Raw genomic sequence first — 13,405 nt, forward strand, 5'->3', positions numbered from 1 at the left:
TGGAAACATGTTGGATATTAATGAGGTGGCAAGCAAATAGTCAACTCTTCCATTTCTTCTTGGACTTGGGCCTTGGGCCGAGAATTTGAAAGGGAAAAAGGAAGAATTTGGGCCTTTTCCCCTAAGCCCAATATTAGAGTTAATTTGGGTGAATTTTCTCATAAAAGAATATAGTATGATTTTTCCATTTTTGTTGAACTAGTTTAGGGTATTCATGGATCAAAGCTTTCAATTCATTTCATTCTAGGCCCAATATGGCCCAAAATGTTGAAATAAATTAGTGTGGGTCCAATTAGAGCCCAATTAGGGTTCTAAGCCCATGATAGTCTAATTGGAAGCTTATTGGTCCATTTGGATCCAATAAGGGAGTCCTAGTCCAAAGTGGACTTAAACAAGGACTTCTAGGGTTTCCAATTGTTTGGTGACTATTTGTAGTACTTGTATAATGTATTTGATTGAAGTTTTTTTTTGAAGTCATAATCATAGGTGTTACACATGTTCTTAAGTTTTTGATTCACATTAGCTTGAATGTATAGATTACATAACACAAAATTTCCAATTGTGACATCATCCCCCCATTAGAGGGAATTTCGTCCCGAAATTCTGTTTGAAAGCTAGATTTGAGAATTGCTAGAATAGGTGAGGGTACTTTTGCTTCATTTGATCTTCGCGTTCCCATGTGAATTCTGGCCCATGCTTTGCGTTCCACCGTACTTTCACGATCGGGATGCGACTTTGCTTAGTACGCTTCACCTCCCTGTCCATGATTTCGATTGGTTCTTCGACGAACAGGAGATTCTCATTGATTTCGATTTCGTCAAGAGGAATGACAAGGGTTTCATCTGATAGGCACTTCTTCAGATTAGAGACATGAAACACGGGGTGTACACCGTTTAGCTCCGCGGGTACTTGTAGTCTGTATGCTACTGGGCCTATTCGTGCGACGATTTCGAAAGGTCCAATGTATCGCGGGTTCAACTTTCCCCATTTTCCGAAACGTATAACCCCTTTCCAGGGTGAGACTTTCAACAGTACTCGATCACCGACCTGGAATTCTAAGGGTTTTCGCCGTTTATCGGCGTAGCTCTTTTGCCGGTCACGCGATGCTTGCAATCGAGCTCTGATCTGAACGATCTTTTATGTGGTTTCGCGAATGATCTCCGGTTCTGTTAGTGCCCTGTCCGACGTATGCGTTCTTGCTAGTTGGGTGTCACCTACTTCAGCCCAACATAACGGTGATCTACATTTACGCCCGTATAGTGCTTCGAAAGGAGCCACCTTGATGCTCGAATGGTAACTATTGTTATATGAGAATTCGATCAACGGTAGGTGGGTATCCCAAGACTTTCCAAAGTCTATCACACATGCACGAAGCATGTCTTCAAGCGTTTGAATGGTTCGTTCACTTTGACCGTCCGTTTGTGGGTGATATGCGGTGCTCATATCGAGATGAGTTCCCATTGCCTTGCGGAGTGATTGCCAAAAGCGCGATGTGAACCTACTGTCCCTATCCGAGATGATAGATTTTGGCACTCCATGGAGTCTTACGATTTCTCGTAGGTACAACCGCGTCAGTCTTTCCATCTTGTAGGATTCTTTGATTGGCAGGAAATAGGCAGATTTTGTCAGTCGGTCGATTATTACCCATATGGTGTCCAGTCCGTCCGACGTCTTGGGCAGCTTGGTCATGAAATCCATAGAAATCCCCTCCCATTTCCACTCAGGGATTGCCGGTTGCTGTAACAATCCGGAAGGTTTCTGGTATTCCACCTTTACTTTGGCGCACGTAAGGCACTTACTAACATAGGTTGCGATTTCCGCCTTCATGTTAGGCCACCAATAGTGTTGTTTAATGTCCAAATACATTTTGTCCGAACCGGGATGAATGGAGTATCGTGTCTTGTGGGCTTCCTTCATAACGGTCTCCCTAAATCCTCCGATTTTTGGGACCCAAATACGGTTCGTGAAGTAGTATACCCCATTCTCTTTTGCTTCTAGGTTCTTCTCCATCCCGCGCAATGCCTCGCTAGTTCTATTTTCCGCTTTCATAGCCTCTGACTGGACTGATGCAATTTGAGTGGCCAGATGAGATTGAATGGTTATTGAGTGCGTTTTCGTACGGCGATTAGAGTACTCCTTCCGACTTAATGCATCAGCTACCACGTTGGCCTTGCCTGGATGGTACTTGATCTCGCATTCATAGTCGTTTAGCAATTCCACCCATCTTCGTTGTCTCATGTTCAGCTCTTTCTGATTCAAGATGTGCTGGAGGCTCTTGTGGTCCGTGAAGATGGTGCACTTTGTACCGTACAGGTAGTGCCTCCAAATTTTTAGAGCAAAGACCACGGCTCCCAGTTCTAGGTCATGGGTCGTGTAATTTACTTCGTGCGTCTTTAGTTGGCGGGACGCATATGCTATCACTCTTCCACGTTGCATGAGAACGCAACCTAAGCCCTGATTCGACGCGTCACAGTAGACTACAAAATCTTCCGTTCTTTCAGGCAGTGATAGTACAGGAGCGCTACAGAGAGCTTGCTTCAAGGTTCGAAACGCAATCTCTTGTGGGTCCGTCCACTTGAATGGCACGCCCTTTTGCGTAAGCAAGGTAAGCGGCTTGGCGATCTTAGAGAAGTTTTGGATGAATCTCCTATAGTAGCCTGCTAGGCCTAAGAACTGACGAATTTCTGTGGGCGTAGTCGGAGTTGCCCATCCTTCCACAGCTTTGACCTTAGAGGGATCCACATGAATTCCGTTTTGGCTAACTACGTGGCCTAGGAAATTCACACTCCGGAGCCAGAACTCGCACTTGGAGAGTTTGGCGTAAAGCTTTTCCGTTCGCAGAGTCTCTAGGACTTGTCGGAGATGTTGGCCATGCTCCTCTTTGCTTCGAGAATAGACGAGGATGTCATCGATAAACACAATGACGAAGTTGTCAAGGAACGGTCGACAGATTCGATTCATTAGGTCCATGAATGCGGCAGGTGCATTTGTTAGACCGAAGGGCATTACGACGAATTCATAATGTCCGTAGCGGGTTCGGAAAGCGGTTTTAGGAATATCCTCTTCTCGGACTTTGAGTTGGTGGTATCCGGACCGTAAATCTATTTTAGAAAAATAACTAGCTCCTTGGAGCTGGTCGAATAGATCATCGATTCGTGGGAGTGGGTAGCGGTTTTTAACAGTGAGCTTATTTAACTCTCTGTAATCGATGCACATTCTGAAAGATCCGTCCTTCTTTTTGACAAAGAGCACCGGAGCTCCCCATGGCGAGTAGCTAGGTCGGATAAACCCCTTGTCCAGAAGCTCACTGAGTTGGCTGGACAATTCCTGCATTTCAGCAGGAGCCAACCGATATGGTGATTTAGCGAGAGGAGTTGCTCCTGGAACGAGGTCGATTCGGAACTCAACCTGTCTCTCTGGGGGTACTCCTGGAAGATCTTCAGGAAACACGTCCGGAAATTCACACGCTACCGGAATATCTTGGATGTTAGTTTCTTCTTTGGTCTTGTCCACTATGTGAGCCAAGAACGCCAAATTGTTCTTTCGCAGATGTTTTTGTGCTTTGATGCACGAGATAAGACAAAGATTCGTGCTAGGTTTGTCTCCGTAAATTACTAGGGTTTCGTGATTCGGGAGACGAAGGCGAACGGCCTTCTCGTGGCACATAATCTCAGCATGGTGGGGGCTTAACCAATCCATGCCGATAATCACATCGAAACTCCTAATTGATACTGGCATTAGGTCTATTCGAAAAACGTGTTGGTTGAGGGTTAGGGTACATCCGATGTAGATTTCCCTAGTGGATTCGGTTTTCCCATTGGCCATTTCCACCGTATAGGTTTCATTTAGCTGCTGGGGTTGTTGTTTTAATAAATGTTTAAACTTCTCGCTTACGAAACTTCGCTCCGCTCCGGTATCAAATAAGATGCATGCATAAGTGTGGTTTAGGGGAAACGTACCGGTCACAACTGCGGGGTCCTGAACTGCATCACTCTGACCCATAGTCAGCATTCTTCCTGCTCCCCTGTTTCCTGAGTTGTTGTTAGGGCAATCCCGGCGGAAATGCCCCGTCCTTCCACACCCGAAACAGGTGTGGCTAGGCTCTGCATTGTTGCCGCCGGCATTGGTGTTGTTGTTATTGCGGTGGTTGTTGTTGTTGTTGTTCTGATTGTTTCCCTGACTCTGATTTTGGGAAGGATAAGTCCTGCAGAACCTTGCAGTGTGTCCCCTTCGGTTGCAACTGGTGCAATGGAACTCCCTACATTCTCCATGGTGATGGAAACCGCACTTGTTGCACTTGGGAAAATTACCGGAATAAGGTCTTGGAGCATTTGAAGCAGCTGAGGCTGGAGCATGTGGTGTGGCTGGAACCGGTGCGGTGACAGCGTTAACTGCCACTGTCTGCTGCTTTTTAGAGGCCTCGGGGCCCTGACGCCCCTTTCTCTTGTTGTTCCATCCTTTCTTACCATCACCCTCCTTCTTCTTCTCAGTCTCCACTGGTTTCTCGCCCTTCTTGTTGTTATGATCATATAGCCTCTTTGCCAATCTCTTCGCACTGTCAAACGTTTCAGGGTTTGCAGCTATCACATTCCCCTGAATGGGAGGTGTCAGTCCCCAGATGAATCGTTCGATCTTCTTTCCTTCTGATGTAATCATACCCGGGCACAACAGAGATAGTTCGCTAAATCTCGATATGTAGGCATCGATGTTCGCATTCTGCACAGTGAGGTTCCATAGTTCTTGCTCCATCTTTTGTATTTCGCCTCGAGGGCAGTACTCAGCCATTAACATTTCTTTCATTTCTGCCCAGGGGATAGAGTTGGCGACAGGGAGCGTCATAGCTTCCACGTGTCCGTTCCACCAAGTGAGTGCTTGGTCCACGAAAGTGCAGGCCGCGAACTTCACTTTCATCTGCTCGGGGCAATCGCATATCTCGAATACCGACTCTACCTTCTCGATCCATCGCTTCAGAGTGATCACTCCTCCAGTGCCGTTGAAAGTTCGTGGTTTGGCGTTTGTGAAGTCCTTGTAGGTACATGTTTTCGTAGGTCCTTGATTCATCCCGTTGTTCGAACTTCCTGCCCCTTGCCCGTTGCCTCCTCCATTATTCCCCTGATGGAGTTGTGCCATAGCTGCGGTGACCGCAGCAGACACGGCTGCCTGGAATGTTGTGGAGTCAACTTCGGGTGGAGTTGGTCCTGGGTTTCCGCGAGTAGGTCGGAGAGGCATCTTTCTGTCACGAAACGGAAAGATGTTGAGTGTACGTGGTTTTTATGAGGTTGCGATCCTACTAACTAGGTGTATGGTACGAACCTAAACATTACTACCATCGGGCATACAATCATAACGTCTCAACACATAACAACTGGTAGTATCATAGCAAGACACACAAAAGTTCATTAATATTATTCACTTTTAATACAAAAAAAAATTTGCTCGTAAGAGCATACATAAGTGACACTAATCCGACAGCATAACGGCTCCATGAGTAGTGTAGTCACTTAAACATAGAGCCGGAGTACATAATATAGTTCCTAATGTCCTACCATGATAAGTCCATCCCTAATCGCGATGTGCTGCGTCTGGAGGTGGTGTCGAAGATGTGGATGCTCCCTGAAGACGAGCCACTAGGCGTTTTGCGTCCTGAAGTCGAGACTCCCACCTCACCTGCCTCATGTGAAACTCCCGGAGGACATCACGCGTCTCCTGCTCCGCCCGCTCGACCCTAGTCCACAACTGGCGCACTTGATCAGCAGTGCCCTGAGCAAGGTCGCCGGTGTCCCGTAATCGTCTCACCATGACCGGTAGGGCTCGGTTGGCCGGTCCTCCGTCCCTCAGATCAAAGAAATCCCGTGACATGCCAAACGGGGGTCGCTGTCCCTGATGTCTGCTCCATCTCCAAAGATCGATGCCCCAAGGAGGGGTAGGTCCAGTGGGACCCACACGATAAGCAGGCACCCTGATCGGGTAAGGGGGGTCGATGACCTCGGACTCTGCGTCCGAATCACCCCCTTCGCTATCATCGAGCTCCTCTTCGAAATGCTCTTCGTCTTCTTCGGGTTCGGCAGGCTCGCCCTCGACTTCTGCCTCCGGTTCCCCGTCAGATTCTTCGTCGGGGTCTTCCTCAGGTTCCTCTTCAGGCTCCTCCTCCTCCTCTAACCACCCGTTGTTTCCCTGATTAGGGAAATAGGGGTCTCCAGGGTGATGAAAACTAGCCATGCTGTCTGCGCGAGTACGTAAATATGCTAACATTATTCCTAGGTGCTATGACTATTGTACAGACCAAGCAAACGTTCTCTTTTTGGTGATAAAGGGTATAGTTTTAGGTTCCCTAGCTATCCCGATCTCATCAAGACGTGTGTTAGTTTTACTTTGGAGAGAATGTAGTTGATCAGGCTACATTCACTCCTTGGTATCACTAAGAACAGTCCCGAATTAACCGAGATACCAGCGTTATTGTGTTTGATTCAGCGTTAGGTTCTTATCCCTAATGCAAGCAAGCGCGTTTTATTTACTTGTTTTGTTCAGAGTTCTGTTAGTCCCTCTTTTTGGTTTATAGTTGCATATCAATGTGTGGCTCGACATGCTAGTTCACTATAAACAAAGCTCTGATACCAACCTGTCACACCCCCGAACCAGACGGCGGAAACGTCCGGGGGCTGTCGTGACTCAATTGAATACCATAACATTGAATATATGAAACATAACAACATTCGTCACCATGCATTAATATAGTACAACCAGTAGAATTTACATGAAGTATATTGTTTAAACATTACATTCCCAAAAATAAATTGTTCGATTCGTACATCAATACACTGCAAGCCATCACTGAATATGATTTCCTTTGGTTCACTGGTTCCCTGAGAATACAAGTATTTTGAAAAACGTCAACATATGAAATGTTGGTGAGTTCATAAGTAGTGTTTGAAATCCAATGTTTGTATTGTTTGAAAACCACCAGAAAATCCGATATTTTCTGAAAAGAAAAAGCTTTTGAAAACGTTTGTGAAGATCCATAGGTATGCTTGTTTGTTTCTATACTTGTAAAAAAAATTGTTCATTGAAGTTGTATGCATTTCAAATCTGTATGTATTGAAAACCCTAGGAAAACCCGATGTTTTCCTAATTCCTTGAATTACATGAAGTTACATTGAAACCATTGCATAGCGTATAGTGTCAGTCCCAGGCGACGTTGGCGTCGTCCGTACTAATCACGTTACACAAACGACCAGTTTATAGCTATACTAACGATCCCGTAGGCGTCGTCCGTACTAATCACGTTATCCAACCGCCCTGACTATGTGTAGTCCCACATCCGAAGAGAGAGAGGACACGAAGACCTCTATGACTCTATTAACCGGTTGGGGATAAAATGTGTACGAGGGGTCCCCGACCCGCCTCGCAAAAAATGTAGACTTTACTAGCAATACCAAAGGACCCTTGGGGACCAGTAGTATACAAGCCATTGAAAGTCCCTCTACGTTGTGCCAAGTCGGTGAAACCCAACACTTCGTAGAAAAAAATGTCTTCGGGCCTTAAGATCAGGTCGTTGGGCTAGCTAGGCCCAACAAACAAGATTTTACACTTTTGGGGCCCAAAGATGGTGCGTAGACGTCTGTGCACACTCGCATGTAAATTGAGTTCCCAAACGTTATTTGTATGTATCGTAGTGTCGTCATGTTAGTAGTTTCGGATTTTCATTGGTTCGAGACCGAACCAATTCGTTTTACAACGATTTTGGTATTGTAGTGTATTGTATTTCGTCGATAGTCGCGGTACCATTGTTTGATCAAATTGCATGTATTGAATTAGCCTTGAAAGTTTTCTGTTTCAGCCCCTCATTGTTTGTAAAATTTACTTTTTCACCCCTTTAATTGAATACTTTCCGGTTTGGTCCTTAAATCAATTTTCTTGACATTTTAACACCAAAAATTATTGAAATTAATATTTTTCAGCATATTTTTCATAGAAAACAGTTTAAGTCCCTGAAAATGCAATTTTCTCGGTTATAACCCTTCTTTTTCGCAACTTTGACAATTTTGGCCCAAATTGTAAGATTTTTGCAATTTTGGTCCTTTTTAAATTTAAAAGCATTTTAAACCTTTGAAAAGGACTTGGAACAATTATAGTCCACTGTTTTACAGAAAAATACAGTTTTGACCCTCCAAAACAGAAAATCTCGCATAATGGGCCTCATTGGGCCGAAAATGTCATTTTTAGCCCATTAAGCTTGAAATTTATGTTTTTAATCCTCTAAATGAGTAAATTTCCAGAAATTGTTTTATTGAAACTGTTTTGGCACACCTCATCCATCAGAATTCGTGATATGTCAATTTGGGCCCTTAATCTTGTATTTTTCACATTTTAGGCCCAAAATTTGTGTTTTTAGCCCAAAGAAAATTGTTACTAACTACTTAGCTATTTTTCTTGAAACACTTTGTATGTAGAAATATATTTGATGCTAAAATCATTTAACATAAGATATATCTCGGTTTTGAGGGGTTTTATGGCTAGATCCAACATTATAACACACAAAAGCATACATGTAAGCATGGAAATCATACAAGGCATACAAAACACATATAGATCTACACTTTCACTTGTATTCCCCCCCCCCCCCAAAAAAAACTCATAAAAACAGAAAATAGGGGGTATGAAGCTCACCTTAGGGTGTGATTTTCGGTTTTTGGAAGAAAAGATGGAAGAAAACTTGGTGATTTTTGGCCTTAGCACCTTTCCTTGGTAGATCTCGAGTTTGAGATGGTTCTAGGATGCAAGATCACGATTTTTGCATAGATTAGGAAGGGATTTTGATAACAAAAAGAATCTAAATCATAGATCCATGCATAATCTTACCTTAGATGAAGAGTTTGTGGAAATTTCCTCTTGAATGCTTCCTAAAACTCGAGATTTTTGAGTGGAGAGGGGGGATGTTCTTGAGAGAGTGTGAGAGATTTTTGTGAGTGTGTGTGGGTGTATGGCCGAGAGTGAGAGAGATAGGAAGAAGAGATGTGATCTTTGAAGTGATATGCTCCTAGAAGTATGAGTTGTGCATGGAAACATGTTGGATATTAATGAGGTGGCAAGCAAATAGTCAACTCTTCCATTTCTTCTTGGACTTGGGCCTTGGGCCGAGAATTTGAATGGGAAAAAGGAAGAATTTGGGCCTTTGCCCCTAAGCCCAATATTAGAGTTAATTTGGGTGAATTTTCTCATAAAAGAATATAGTATGATTTTTCCATTTTTGTTGAACTAGTTTAGGGTATTCATGGATCAAAGCTTTCAATTCATTTCATTCTAGGCCCAATATGGCCCAAAATGTTGAAATAAATTAGTGTGGGTCCAATTAGAGCCCAATTAGGGTTCTAAGCCCATGATAGTCTAATTGGAAGCTTATTGGTCCATTTGGATCCAATAAGGGAGTCCTAGTCCAAAGTGGACTTAAACAAGGACTTCTAGGGTTTCCAATTGTTTGGTGACTATTTGTAGTACTTGTATAATGTATTTGATTGAAGTTTTTTTTTTGAAGTCATAATCATAGGTGTTACACATGTTCTTAAGTTTTTGATTCACATTAGCTTGAATGTATAGATTACATAACACAAAATTTCCAGTTGTGACACCGAGATACCGAGGTGAGTCTTCTCACTATACTACACCTGGAAAGGTACATATGTGTGACCGGAAGGTCTTGTTGGGTTTTAAGCATTCTAACACTCCTAAGTGTACATGCAACCCTAAATACCTTGGATCTATGTTTTCTGTATTATACATGCAGATATAAACATCCAAGGTATTATCCTAATCTAGCATATAAAATAATGAATATAATAAGATAGAATACATACCTCGTTGGTGTAGGAAGTCATCATGAAGCTTGAGTGCCTAATGCCCCAAGTGTGACACCTCAAATGGTTCACACAACACCAAATACACTTGGAATAACTTGAGAGAATTCTACACTTCATGAAAATCGGCTAGCCCTCTCTAGAATGATACTAGTGGCCGACTTTGTCAAGAATAAGATCTTTATATAGTGTTACAATTAGGGTAAACCCTAATTGTCATGACTTTCCATTTCCTTGGATCCATGGGTTCAAATACACCATGGAGCATCCATGGACCATCCTATGGGTTTTAGCCCAACTTGATTATCCATGGAGCATTAGCCCACTATACAAGTATGGATGATTTACACAATCAACCCATATATTTGATTAGTCTTCTTTTGATCACTTAATTAATCCTAGATTAATTCTTGATCAATACTAATTAAATAATCTTATTATTCATATTATTAATATACTAGAACTTATAATATATTAATAACCATAAGTGTCTTATTTCTCTCATTATAGTCTATCCAAATGCATGATGCCATGCAACCCAAATGGACCATGTCGGGTCGAGTCAAGTCTTACCAATTATAGTTATGGACTTAGACATTAATCCAACAGTCTCCCACTTGGATAAGTCTAAAACTATTATTGCGTATGACTTCAAGAACCGACCGGCAATCGTAGCTCTCAAAAGCTTCTGTCGAACTCTGACCTTGTATATGAACTCTGACCTTTGTCAATGACTTGTCCATTAGATAAGGGATCACATATTCCTCCATTCTAGATCTCATATGGACTGAGACATGGATTATAATCATTCTCTCTGTCCATTTGTTGTTTCCCGATTTCCGATTTATGACGACTGACTAATTGAACAAATCAAATCATGTAACAACCCGAAATTTCCCATCGCCGAAAACTTGTTCTACCCGTTAAACTCACCATATATCAATTCGTTCCGATGTCGTTTTTGGGTTGAATTAATTAAACTTATGTGTCTATTTGATAATTATGAGTGTCCAAACCTATTAGGAACTCACGAAATTAGCCCAAAATACTTATTCCAAAAATTTTAGAAACATTCCCGCCGAGTCACGGAAACTTAATCGGGTGCGACCACAAGCCCCGTTTAGTGCCGGTATCGGGTAGAATTCCATTGTGTCCAAGTTTGGGACCTATTTAAACGTGTTCAAGCTTTCATTTGAAGCTTTTGCTTCATTTCACAACCATCTCTCTCTAACCTCTCTCTTAAATCCAAGTTTAAGGGTCCAAATCATCAATTTAAGGCTTCAAATCTTTGAGGTAACTTCCCTAACTAGCTATACAACCCCTCTAGCCTTCAAATTCGAGTTTAAACCATGGATTAGGACCATTATCATGGGTTTACGGACCTAGAACTATCCTAGGCCGTAAACTCATTTAAAGGGGGTTTTTGAGCAACAAAACCCTTACAAACCACAACTAGATTTTAGATATGGCTAAATGACTTCATGGATTGGACTTAGAACACTTTAGACATGGATTTTGAGAGATTATAATGAGTTCACGGCCCAGGAAGGTGCCTAGTCCATAAACACTAAATTAAAAGGGTTTTGAGCCCTTAAACCCTTCCTAGACTCAAACAAGGCTTAGATATGACATTTAGAATATTGGTAATGGCCTTAGAACATCATAAACTTAATTTTTGAGGAGTAAATGGGAGTTTACGGCCAAGGTTCATGCTTGGGCCGTAAACCCCTCAAAATGGAGAGTAAACTCATTTTAACATGTCCAAATGCCTTCAAACTTAACCAATTGCCTTATGGTAAATCCTAGGACCATCTAAAAATAGTTTGGGGGTCTTAAACATATCAAAATGCAACATATAAGAGTTTATGGCCATAGATCATGCCCTTAGGCCATAAACTCCCAATTATGTGTTAAATGATGCCCTAAAATCACCCCAAGGCTTGGAAATATTACTAGAATCACATGTGATTGTTCCTTGTGCCTCAAAATAATTATTCATGACCCTAGGAGAGTTTACGGCTGTAAACTCCAAGTTTACAGCCGTGAACTCCCTTAAACATGATATAAGTCCCATAAATTTATTCCAAGGCATTTTAGAAGTCCATTCCAACATTCCCCAAGTTTAAACAAGCCATTAAGCACTCAAAATCACACCAACATGAGTTCACAGCCGTGAACTCATGTATGTATGTGTTTCATGGTTGTAAACTCCCTAAAATGTTTACTCTTGGGGGGTAAACTCAAATCCCAAGTCCCTAGTACCATTTCACGTCCGTAGATGTCACCCGGGTCACTCCAAACACTCGTTTTGAAGTGTTTAATCTCATTGGAGTATAATGTTCCATATAATTAGTGATTGTAAATCTAATTAGATATATATGGACATTATTTCATTCTACATAGGGACATCGCAAGTAATCAGGCCCCGAACCGACGTTTAGTGTCCGAAATCGTCGCATTTCCGAGTCCGGTGAGTTCATACCCCTACCCTTTTTTCCGTAGTTTTCAGGGGGGGAAATACAAGCAAAAAGTACAAGTGTATTTTGTACTTAAACTGATTTTCAACTCAATAGTTTTACTTACTAAATGTCTTGATTTCCAAAGATTTGTGATAACTGACGTTTCGAATTGCAGGTTAAATATAGATTTCTTTTAAAAAGTGTTACAACTATATTCTCTTTGAATAAGAAATCATACTAATAATATTTAAGATCTATACGAATGTAACCTAGTACGAATACGAATACGAATGTAACCTAGTACGAATACGAATACGAATGTAACCTAGTACGAATACGAATACGAATGTAACCTACTACGAATACGAATACGAATGTAATCTAGTACGAATACGAATACGAATGTAACTTAGTATGAATACGAATACGAATACGAATACGAATACAAATACGAATACGAATACAAATACGAATACGACTACGAATACGAATACGAATACGAATACGAATACGAATATGACTACGAATACGAATACGAATACAAATACGAATACAAATATGACTACGAATGCGAATACGACTACGAATGCGAAATGACGCCTTTGGTTGACACTAAGATTTCGAATATACAGTTAGTGTACCCCTTGAGTGTCACCAGAGTTTCGAATTTAATACGAAAATACGCCTCTGGACCTCTACTGAGTTTCAAATATATTCGCCTCAGAATGTCGACAGAGCTTCGAATACACAACTAATATACTCTTTTGGAACTCAACAGAACTTCGAAAATACTGTAATGTACGCTTCTGTGTGATTCCAAATATTCGAAAATACAACTAAATTAGTAAATAATAGCCATTCTAAAGTATAATAACTAAGGGTTTAGAATACTTAACCAATACTACACATATGGGAATTACTATTACTTCGAAATCAAACCTAAGAAATCAACCACCACACATAGGAAAATATGGGATTTTCCTGGGATAACATAACAACCGGTAACGAACCTAGATACAAATAGACAACTCAACACATAGGAAAATATGGGATTTTCCTGGATAGTACAACAACACATAAACGGAAAAAGTAACA

This window comes from Lactuca serriola, chromosome 4 (genome assembly GCF_051521515.1).
Source record: "Lactuca serriola cultivar US96UC23 chromosome 4, Lser_US96UC23_V15, whole genome shotgun sequence".
Classification (NCBI taxonomy): Eukaryota; Viridiplantae; Streptophyta; class Magnoliopsida; order Asterales; family Asteraceae; genus Lactuca; species Lactuca serriola.